Source organism: Somniosus microcephalus, chromosome 1 (assembly GCF_052327205.1).
Source record: "Somniosus microcephalus isolate GS21.2 chromosome 1, FLI_Smic_1.0, whole genome shotgun sequence".
Taxonomy (NCBI): Eukaryota; Metazoa; Chordata; class Chondrichthyes; order Squaliformes; family Somniosidae; genus Somniosus; species Somniosus microcephalus.
Window position 1 is genome coordinate 18,042,843 of NC_140987.1, and position 12,031 is coordinate 18,054,873.

Here is a 12,031-nt window from a genome sequence, read left to right on the forward strand (position 1 = left end):
GTTCAGCGAAGATTCACCAGGCTGATACCTGGGATGGCAGGAATGGCGTATGAGGAGAGATTGTGTCGATTGGGCTTGTACTCACTGGAATTTAGAAGATTGAGAGGGGATCTCATCGAAACCTATAAAATTCTGTCAGGCCTGGACAGACTAGATGCTGGAAGGATCTCCCCGATGGTCGGGGAGTCCAGAACCAGGGGTCACAGTCTAAGGATAAGGGGTAGGACATTTAGGACGGAAATGAGGAGGAATTTCTTCACCCAGAGAGTGGTGAACCTGTGGAATTCTCTGCCAGAGGGCGGTGGAGGCCAGTTCATTAAATATATTCAAGAGAGAGTTGGATATATTTCTTGGATCAAGGGATATGGGGAGAAGGCAGGGACAGGGTACTGAATTTGAATGATCAGCCATGATCTCATTGAATGGCGGAGCAGGCTCGAAAGGCCGAATGGCCTACTCCTGCTCCTATCTTCTATGTTTCTATGTTTCTATCTTATCGCCCTATTAAAAGCAGTGGTCATCTCAGAAACATTTCTATACAGTAGAGCAGAAGACAGTCGAGATAGGAGCCAAAATCTGGGCTATTGTAGTTCCACCCTGATGGGACATTTTTGAAACTAGAGGTCCCCTCTTGGATCGGACTGGCTTCACATCTGTTAGTGGTTTCCCAGCTTGGCATAGTTTTCTACCTGTTGTGTACATAGTACAAAGGAAGGGACCAGATGCTCCGCTCTCAACATGAGGGAGCATGGAACAAAAATAAAGTCTGTGACCAGGTATAAAACCAACCTTGACCGTTATTAAAAATAAAAGTTTGATGAGTGTGTGTGTGTCATTTATTTTTCCTATGTGTATGTAATTTTTCCAAGTGGTGCAGGGGTGTTGGACCCCCTCCGTGCTTTGATGTGCATGTAATTTAATTTTTCGTATCTTGTATGTATCTGTTAAACAGTACACCTAAAGGGAACGGGAGAGAGTGTTTAATTTTTGGGTTTTAGTTTAGATAATACAGGGGAAGTTTGGCTCCTGAGGATCAGAAATTTTTGCTCAGAACTGCATGATACTATAGTGTTTAAAGTATCATAGGGGGATGTGCAAGGCTCGCAAAATTACAAATTCCCCCAAAGAAAGAAAAGAGATATTGGACTGTTTGAAATAATATTGGGCCAAAGGAGACCTAAATTCAAAAACCCAGGAAGATTTGCCTAGTTTAAAAAGCATGTTCAGGCCTGTGGAACAAGCTGCGACAAAAGGAGGTGGGACGGGCCCCCAAAACACAGACCGTTTGAGTATTGGAAAGGCCAGATCGTCTGGGAATGTTCTGGGCCATCCCACATAAAGACAATAAGCCCACGGAAAGACTGTTCCTGCCGAAAACCCACAGGGCCATTAAGAACATGAATAATACAATACATGCCAATGGTCAACAAAAGAGAACCTGGCCCCAGCAGGAAAAAGACAATCAAACAACAGTTTAAAACCAATCAGAAAGATTTCCAAAACACTTTACATTTTAAACTCATTTCAAGGCAATCCCGAAACCAGTTAAAAGCCAATTAAAAATAGATGGGACCATCCCTGAAACTCGTTGAGAATTAAAATTAATGAGCCCGCCAAAATTAACAAAGAACCAGAGATTTGGCGTTCAGATAAGCCAGGCCTCAAAGCAGTATAACTGAGGCCTGCTCATTCAGTTAAACAGTCATTGTGTTGGAGAGCAGATGAGATCAGAGAGAAGGCTCAAGTTCAGTACAGGAAAGAAAGTACGGTTCAAAAAGATATCATCATCACCGTACTCAGTCGGAGGATTGGTGACTTGAAGAAAGAAGAACAAAAATGGAAGGAAAAGGAAATCGCAGCAACCAAAGGCCTCAAGAAACCAACAACTGACAATATTATCACCAACCAGGTAATAAGTTTCCATCGCGACCAACAAGAAACCAACCACAGAGAAATCGAAAAATCACAAACTTGTTTCCACTCTACAAGCTAGCCTGACTTACCCCTGGGTAAGATTTTGACACATAAGACTAAAACTATACCTAACCAAAGAAAATTGGGTACTTACCCGATAAATCCAAGTACGCATCTAACCGCATCAGCGGACACGCGAAGTCTGAAAACTCAATGCAGGTGCAGTCTTCCACCATGTCCGGGGTATGGCAGGCTCCAACCGCCACAACTAAAGAGAACACCGAAATCGCGAACTTCTACAATCTGTCAAGAAAGTCATTTGGTGAGCATTTCCTGGTCCTCTGGAATTCAACCTAGTTAGGATAGTGGGGTTGGGAGGGCAAGGTAATTTTGTCTATTGTAATTCTCCCTCGCATATTCCGAAGTGTTCCCCCTTTTCGAGTATAAGATTTATTGTATTGTATTGTATATTTTCCTGTCTCAAAATAAAAATCTCAATTCTTTTGACCAACTCAGGTGTCTGTTGCAATTTCATTACAACCCCCAAATAAGTCAAAAGTCTAGAACCAAGGGAGTGGGAGCGATTCGAACCGCTCAGGGAGTCAGAGGTAAAGCAGACCACAGACACCACCCCTTAGTGACACAAGCCAATTACTGCTGATGCTGGGAATCTGAAATACTCAGCCGGTCAGGCAGCATCTGTGGAGAGAGAAACAGAGTTAACGTCTCAGGTCATCTCTACTTTCATCTCTACTGTGGGATCCATTTTATTATCTGGTCATTATCACAATGCTGTTTGTGGGAGCTTGCTGTGCGCAGATTGGCTGCTGCATTTCCTACATTACAACAGTGACTACACTTCAAAAAGTACTTAACATAGGCATAGAAACATAGGAGCTGGAGTAGGCCATTCGGCCACTCGAGCCTGCTCTGCGATTTAATGAGATCATGGCTGATCATCCAAATTCAGTACCCTGTCCCTGCTTTCTCCCCATATCCCTTGATCCCTTTAGCCTTAAGAAATATATCCAACTCCTTCTTGAATATATTTAATGAAATGGCCTCAACTGCCTTCTGTGGTAGAGAATTCCACAGGTTCACCACTCTCTGGGTGAAGAAATTCCTCCTCATCTGTCCTAAATGGCTTACCCCTTATCCTTAGACTGTGACACCTGGTTCTGGACTCCCCCCGCCATCGGGAACATCCTTCCTGCATCTAGTCTGTCTAGTCCTGTTAGAATTTTATAAGTTTCAATGAGATCCCCTCTCATTCTTCTAAACTCCAGCGAATACAAGCCCAATCGACCCAATCTCTCCTCATATGTCGTTCCTGCCACCCCAGGTACCAGCCTGGTGAATCTTCGCTGAACTCCTTCCATGGCAAGAACATCCTTCCTCAGAGAAGGTGACCAAAACTGCACACAATACTCAAGGTGTGGTCTCACCAAGGCCCTGTATAACTGCAGCAAGACATGCTTGTTCCTGTACTCAAACCCTCTCGCTACGAAGGCCAACATACCATTTGCCTTCTTAACTGCCTGCTGCACCTGCATGCTTACCTTCAGCGACTGGTGCACAAGGACACCCAGGTCTCGTTGCACCTCCCCTTCTCCTAATCTATTGCCATTCAGATAATAATCTGCCTTCTTGTTTTTGCCACCAAGTGGGTAACCTCGCATTTATCCACGTTATATTGCATCTGCTATGCTTTTGCCCAATCACCCAACCTGTCCAAATCATCCTGGAGTTTCTCGGCATCCTCCTCACAGCACACACGCCCACCCAGCTTTGTGTCATCTGCAAATTTAGAGATATTACATCTAGTTTCCTTGTCTAGATCATTAATATATTTTGTGAATAGCTGGGGTCCAAGGACCGATCATTGTGGTACCCCACTAGTCACTGCCTGCCACTCGGAAAAAGACCCGTTTATTCCAACTCTTTGCTTTCTGTCTGCCAACCAGTTCTCTATCCAAGTCAATACCTTGCCCCCAATCCCATGTGCCTCAACTTTACACGCTAATCTCTTATGCAGGATCTTATCGAAAGCCTTCTGAAAGTCCAAATACACCACATCCACTGGTTCTCCCTTATCTATTTTACCAGTTACATCCTCAAAAAATTCCAGTAGATTAGTCAAGCACGATTTACCTTTTGTAAATCCATGTTGACTTTGTCCGATCCTGTCACTGTTTTCCAAGTGCTCTGCTGTTACATCTTTTATAATGGACTCTAGCATTTTCCCCACTACCAATGTCAGGCTTACCGGTCTGTAATTCCCCGTTTTCTCTACCACCTTTGTTGAATAGTGGGGTAACATTAGCTACCCTGCAATCCATAGGTACTGTTCCAGATTCCATCGAATGTTGGAAGATGATCAGCAAAGCATCAACTAGTTCTAGGGCCACTTCCTTAAGTATCCTAGGAGGTACAGGGAGTGGTTGAGGCGAATAGTATTGATGCATTTAAGGGGAGGCTGGACAAGCATATGAGTGAGAAGGGAATAGAGGGTTATGCTGATAGATTTAGATGAGGAAAGGCGTGAGGAGGCTCGATTGGAGCATAAACGCCAGCATGGGCTGGTTGGGCCGAATTGCCTGTTTCTGTGCTGTACGGAGCTCTGACATGGCGAGAGCCCCAGGTGGGCAGAGGAAACGCTTCAAGGACACCCTCAAAGCCTCCTTGAAAAAGTGCAACATCCCCACTGGCACCTGGGAATTCCTGGCCCAAGACCACACAAAGTGGAGGAGAAGCATCCGGGAAGGCGCCGAACACCTCGCGTCACTTCGCCAGGAGCAAGCGGAAGCCAAGCGCAAACAGCGGAAGGAGCGTACGTCAACCCAAGCACCCCACCCACCCGCCCCTTCAACCACGATCTGCCCCACCTGTGACAGAGACTGTAGGTCCCGCATTGGACTAATCAGTCACCTGAGAACTCATTTTTAATGTGGAAGCAAGTCATCCTCGGTTCCGAGGGATTGCCTAAGAAGAAGATATCCTATGTAATCCTCTATCATTGCACTAGCTGTGGGATTTTTTTCTTTTGCAAAGTAGTTGGATTCCCTAAATTTGAAGGGGGGTCCCTTTATCAATGCAGCACATTCACAGGAAGGGGCAGCACTTCCTCAAATAAAACCAGAGAATGCTGGAAACATTCAGCAGAGAGAGAAACAGAGTTTACGTCTCTGGCCTGTGACCCTTCGTCAGAACTGGAAGATGTTAGAGATAAACAAATTTTAAGCAAAAACAGAGCCAGGGATAAAGGGGAGGTAGGGGGACGGTCTGTGATAGGGTGGAGGGCAAGTGTGATTAAATGACAAAAGGCAATGCAAAAGAGGAGTGATAATGGGGCAAGTAAAGAAACAAAAGAAAGGCCAAGAGCATGTGGCATTTTTTTTTTTATTCGTTTGTGGGATGTTGGAGTCGCTGGCAAGGCCAGTATTTATTGCCCATCCCTAGTTCCCTAGTTGCCCTTGAGAAGGTGGTGGTGAGCCGCCTTCTTGAACCGCTGCAGTCCGTGTGGCGAAGGTGCTCCCACAGTGCTGTTCGGGAGGGAGTTCCAGGGTTTTGACCCAGGGGGGAACGGCAATATATTTCCAAGTCAGGATGGTGTGTGACTTGGAGGGGAATTTGGAGGTGGTGGTGTTCCCATGTGTCTGCTGCCCTTGTCCTTTCAGGTGGAAGAGGTCACGGGTTTGGGAGATGATGCCGAAGAAGCCTTGGCAAGTTGCTGGAGTGCATCTTGTAGATGGTACACACTGCAGCCACGGTACGCCGGTGGTGGAGGGAGTGAATGTTTAAGGTGGTGGATGGGGTGCCAATCAAGTGGGCTGCTTTGTCCTGGATGGTGTCGAGCTTCTTGAGTGTTGTTGGAGCTGCACTCATCCAGGCAAGTGGAGAGTATTCCATCACACCCCTTACTTGTGCCTTGTTGATGGTGGAAAGGCTTTGGGGTGTCAGGTGAGACACTCGCCACAGAATACCCAGCCTCTGACCTGCTCTTGTTGCCACAGTATTTATGTGGCTGGTCCACTTAAGTTTCTGCTCAATGGTGACCCCCAGGATATTGATGGTGGGGGAGTCAGCGATGGTAATGTCGTTGAATGTGAAGGGACGGTGGTTAGACTCTCGCTTGTTGTAGCCATTGAGAAGGTGGCGGTGAGCCGCGTTCTTGAACCACAGAGGTTCAAGAGTAAACCACATTGCTGTGGGTCTGGAGTCACATATAGGCCAGACCGGGTAAGGGCGGCAGATTTCCTTCCCTAAAGGACATTAGTGAACCAGATGTGTTTTTATGACAATCTGATAGTAATGGTGAACATGAAACTGAGACTAGCTTTTTAATTCCAGATTTATTTGATAAACTAGAATTTATTTTCCCCACTGCTGTGGTGGGATTTGAACTCACATCTTTGAGATTGGTTAGAGTCCAGGCCTCTGGATTACTAGTCCAGTCACATAGCTACTGTGCTACCGTGCGCCTGTACATGGTTACAACAGAACAGCAGAGGGGGAGGGAAGCTTGGAAAATGGGCCAAAGGCTCTCGTGGCGCGAGAATGTGGTGGAGAAAGTTGGTGGCCCCCCCACCGGCCGTGTAGAGATAGGGGATCCCCCCCCCCCCCCCAAATCACCAACCTGCACCTCCTCCACTCCCAGTGGCTCTGGTGCAGCAATCCTCCATTACCAGCATTTGCTGTCTGATAAATTGCAAAAAGGTGGTTAAGATCGACACCACTTCCTCAGCACAGAGCTGGTCTGCGACCACACATCATGTGTGCGAGGGAACATTTTCTCAGAAGCGACCGCAGTGGGTAGCACTCTTGCCTCTGAGTCAGAGGTTGAGGGTTCCTAGTCACACTCCAGTGACTCGAGCACATAATCCATAATACATACTTTGATTCTGTCTTCACAAAGGAGGACACAAATAAGCTCCCAGAGATGTCGGGGAACATAGGGTCTAATGACAGGGAGGAACTGAATGAAATCAGTATTTGTAGGGAAATGGTGTTAGGGAAATTGACAGGATTGAAGGCCAATAAATCCCCAGGGCCTGATAATCTACATCCTAGGGTACTTAAGGAAGTGGCCCCAGAAATAGTAGATGCATTGCTGGTCATCTTCCAAAATTCTATAGATTCTGGAACAGTACCCATGGATTGGAGGGTAGCTAATGTTACCCCACTGTTCAAAAAAGGTGGTAGAGAGAAAACAGGGAAGTACAGACCGATAAGCCTGACAACAGTAGTGGGGAAAGTGCTAGAGTCCATTATAAAAGATGTAATAGCAGAGCACTTGGAAAACAGTGACAGGATCGGACAAAGTCAGCATGGATTTACAAAAGGTAAATCGTGCTTGACTAATCTACTGGAATTTTTTGAGGATGTAACTGGTAGAATAGATAAGGGAGAACCAGTGGATGTGGTGTATTTGGACTTTCAGAAGGTTTTGATAAGGTCCTGCATAAGAGATTAGCATGTAACGTTAAAGCACATGGGATTGGGGGTAAGGTACTGACTTGGATAGAGAACTGGTTGGCAGACAGGAAGCAAAGAGTTGGAATAAACGGGTCTTTTTCCGAGTGGCAGGCAGTGACTAGTGGGGTACCGCAGGGATTAGTACTAGGACCCCAGCTATTCACAATATATATTAATGATCTAGACGAGGGAACTAGATGTAATATCTCCAAGTTTGCAGATGACACAAAGCTGGGTGGGCGTGTGTGCTGTGAGGAGGATGCCAAGAAACTACAGGATGATTTGGACAGGTTGGGTGATTGGGCAGATGCATGGCAGATGCAATATAACGTGGATAAATGTGAGGTTATCCACTTTGGTGTCAAAAACAGGAAGGCAGATTATTATCTAAATGGCAATAGATTGGGAGAAGGGGAAGTGCAACGAGACCTGGGTGTCCTTGTGCACCAGTCGCTGAAGGTAAGCATGCAGGTGCAGCAGGCAGTTAAGGCGGCAAATGGTATGTGGGCCTTCGTAGCGAGAGGGTTTGAGCACAGGAACAAGGATGTCTTGCTGCAGTTGTACAGGGCCTTGGTGAGACCACACCTTGAGTATTGTGTGCAGTTTTGTTTGCCTTATCTGAGGAAGGATGTTCTTGCTATGGAGGGAATGCAGCGAAGATTCACCAGACTGATACCTGGGATGGCAGGAATGATATATGAGGAGAGATTGGGTCGATTGGGCTTATATTCGCTGGAGTTTAGAAGAATAAGAGGGGATCTCATTGAAACTTACAAAATTCTAACACGACTAGACAGACTAGATGCAGGAAGGATGTTCCCGACGGCCAGGGAGTCCAGAACCAGGGGTCACAGTCTAAGGATAAGGGGTAAGCCATTTAGGACTGAGATGAGGAGGAATTTCTTCACCCAGAGAGTGGTGAACCTGTGGAATTCTCCAACACAATAGGCAGTGGAGGCCAATTCATGAAATATATTCAAGAAGGAGTTAGATATATTTCTTAAGGCTAAAGGGATCAAGGGATATGGGGGGAAAGCAGGGACAGGGTACTGAATTTGGATGATCAGCCATGATCTCATTAAATGGCGGAGCAGGCTCAAGGGGCCGAATGGCCTGCTCCTGCTCCTATCTTTGTATGTTTCTATGTAATCCAGGCTGGCACTCCCAGTGCAGTACTGAGGGAGTGCTGCACTGTCAGAGGTGTCATCTTTTGGAAGAGACGGTAAACCGAGGCCCCATTTGCTCTCTCAGGTGGACAGAAAAGATCCCGTGGCACTATTTCGAACAAGAGCAGGGGGAGTTCTCCCCGGTGTCCTGGCCAATATTTACCCCACAACCAACATCACTAACAAAAATAGCAAAATACTGCGGATGTTGGAAATCTGAAATAACAACAGAAAATGCTGGAAACACTCAGCAGGCCAGGCAGCATCCGTGGAGAGAGAAACAGTCAACGTTTCAGGTCTACTGAAGGGTCGCTCCTAGGTCATGAGAGGAGAGATTTCTTCACTGAGGGCGGTGAATCTTTGGAATTCTCTACCCCAGAGGGCTGTGGAGGCTCAGTCATTGAGTATATTCAGAGCGGAGATCGATTGATTTTTGGACTCTAGGGGAATCAAGGGACACGGAGATCGGGCGGGAAAGTGGAGTTGAGGGCGAAGATCAGCCATGATCTCATTGAATGCAGAGCAGGCTCGAGGGGCCGAATGGCCAACTCCTGCTCCTAATTCTTATGTTCTTATGAAAGGTGCTACATGAGAACAAGTTCTCTCTTGTTTCTTTCTAAGGTGCCGCTGCTCTTTAAAGGTTAAAGGTCCAAGTACCGGGGCAAAGCCAGTGTTGAGTCTGTGTTTTCCAAGTGTAGTTATGCTGAATAACTGGACACAGACAACAGAATACTAACAGGTCTTTAGTAATTGAGGGTCAGGGCTGAACTGAAATACAAACTGCTCCACAGTGTTTATATACCGGTGTGGTCACCACCGGTACTACAATATACAGGAGCCATCAGAAAGTAGTTCATCACCTTAAGGTAGTCTCTTAAGGTGGTACAGGTTACATACACCACAGCCAGGGTGATGAAGAGCACTCTGGGATGCCTACGTTGATGAAGACCGCGCGATTCCCAGGTTAACAAGCACGATAAACGGGGTGAATGTTCATCCTCACCGTGGGTGCTTGTCTGGCCGAGCAGATTGTTTTGTCTATTGTGTAACCCGCCGGATTCTCATTGCGCAGTGAAAGACTATTTCCTCTGGTTGGGGAAGTTAGTGACGAGGTAACATCAGTTTGAAATAGTCGTCAAGGGAGTGAGGAGAGGGGTTAGGAGAAGTTTCTTTATGCAGAGGGGTTGTTGCATAAGACATAGGAGCAGGAGTTGGTAATTTGGCCCCTCAATAAGATCATGGCTGATCTGATCTTGGCCTCAACTCCACTTCCCTGCCTGTTCCCCAGAACCCTCGACTCCCCCATAGTTCAAAAATCTGTCTATCTCCACCTTGAATATATTCAATGACTCCACCTCCACAGTTCTCTGGGGTACAGAATTCCAAAGATTCATGACCCTCTGAGAGAAGAAATTCCTCCTCAACTCAGTCTTAAATGGGCGACCCCTTATTCTGAAACTATGCCCCCTAGTTCTAGATTCCCCCTCTCAGCATCTACCCTGTCAAGCCCCCTCAGAACCTTACATGTTTCAATAAGATCACCTCTCATTCTTCTAAACTCCAATGCGTACAGGCCCAACCTTGCCTCATAAGACAGCCCCTTCAACTCAGGAATCAACTTCGTGAACCTTCTCTGAACTGCCTCCAACAAAGGTGCCGTCTCTCAGATGAGACATTAAACCGAGGCCCCGTCTGCTCTCAGGTGGATGCAAAATATCCCACGGCGACTGTCGAAGAGGAGCAGGGGGATTCTCCCCAGCGTCCTGGACAATATTTATCCCTCAATTGATATCACTAAAGAAAATCCGGTTATCTGGGCATTATCACATTGCTATTGTGGGTCCTGGCTGGGCATTATCACATTGCTATTGTGGGTCCTGGCTTTGTGCAATTGGCTGCTGTGTTTCCTACACTACAACAGTGACTACACTTCAAAAGTACTTCCATTGACTGTAAAGTGCTTTTGGATAACCTGAAGTCAGAGTCATAGAGTTATACAGCACAGAAAGAGGCCCTTCAGCCCATCATGTCCACACTGGCCATCAAGCCCCGTCTATTCTAATCCCATTTTCCAGCACTTGGTCCGTAGCCTTGTATGCGATGGCATTTCAAGTGCTCATCTAAATGCTTCTTGAATGTTGTGAGGGTTCCTGCCTCTACCACCCTTTCAGGCAGTGAGTTCCAGATTCCAACCACCCTCTGGGTGAAAAGGTTTTTCCTCAAATCCCCTCTAAACCTCCTGCCCCTTACCTTGAAACTATGCCCCCTTGTTATTGACCCCTCTACTAAGGGGAAAAGTTCCATTCTATCTACTCTATCTATGCCTCTCATAATTTTGTACACCTCAATCAGGTTCCCCCTCAGCCATCTCTGCTCCAAGGAAAACAACCCCAGCCTGTCCAGTCTTCCTTCATAGCTGAAGCGCTCCAGCCCAGGTAACATCATGGTGAATCTCCTCTGCACCTTCTCCAATGCAATCACATCCCTCCTATAGTATGGCGACCAGAACTGCACACAGTATTCCAGCTGTGGCCTAACTAACGTTTTGTACAGCTCCATCATAACCTCCCTGCTCTTATATTCTATGCCTTGGCTAATGAAGGCAAGTATCCCATATGCCTTTTTAACCACCTTAGATCCCTGAAGGCAGCAGGACAGGTAGATATGTATATGCACACCAAGGTCCCTCTGATCCTCCCTAGGGTCCTACCATTCATTGTGTATTCCCTTGCCTTGTTAGTCCTCCCAAAATGCATCACCTCACACTTTTCAGGGTTAAATTCCATTTGCCACTGTTCTGCCCATCTAACCAACCCATCTATATCGTCCTGTAGCCTGAGGCTTCCCTCCTCGCTATTTACCACCCCACCAATTTTCGTGTCATCTGCGAACTTACTGATCATACCTCCTACATTCATATCTAAATCATTAATGTACACTACAAACAGCAAAGGACCCAGCACTGATCCCTGCAGTACACCACTGGACACAGGCTTCCAGTCACAAAAACAACATTCGACCATCACCCTCTGCCTCTTGCTATTAAGCCAATTTTGGATCCAATGTGCTAAATTGCCCTGGATCCCATGGGCTCTTACCTTCTTGACCAGTCTCCCATGTGGGACTTTGTCAAAAGCCTTACTGAAGTCCATGTAGACTACATCAACTGCACTACCCTCATCCACACACCTAGTCACCCCCTCGAAAAAGTCAATCAAATTGGTTAGACATGATCTCCCCCTGACAAAGCCATGCTGACTATCCTTGATTAATCCTTACCTCTCCAAGTGGAGACTAATTCTGTCCCTCAGAATTTTTTCCAATAATTTCCCTACCACGAATGTGAGGCTCACTGGCCAGTAATTCCCTGGTTTATCCCTACTACCCTTCTTGAATAATGGTACTATGTTAGCTGTTCTCCAGTCCCCTGGCACCCACCCCTGTTGCCAGAGAGGTTCTGAAAATTTGTGTCAGAG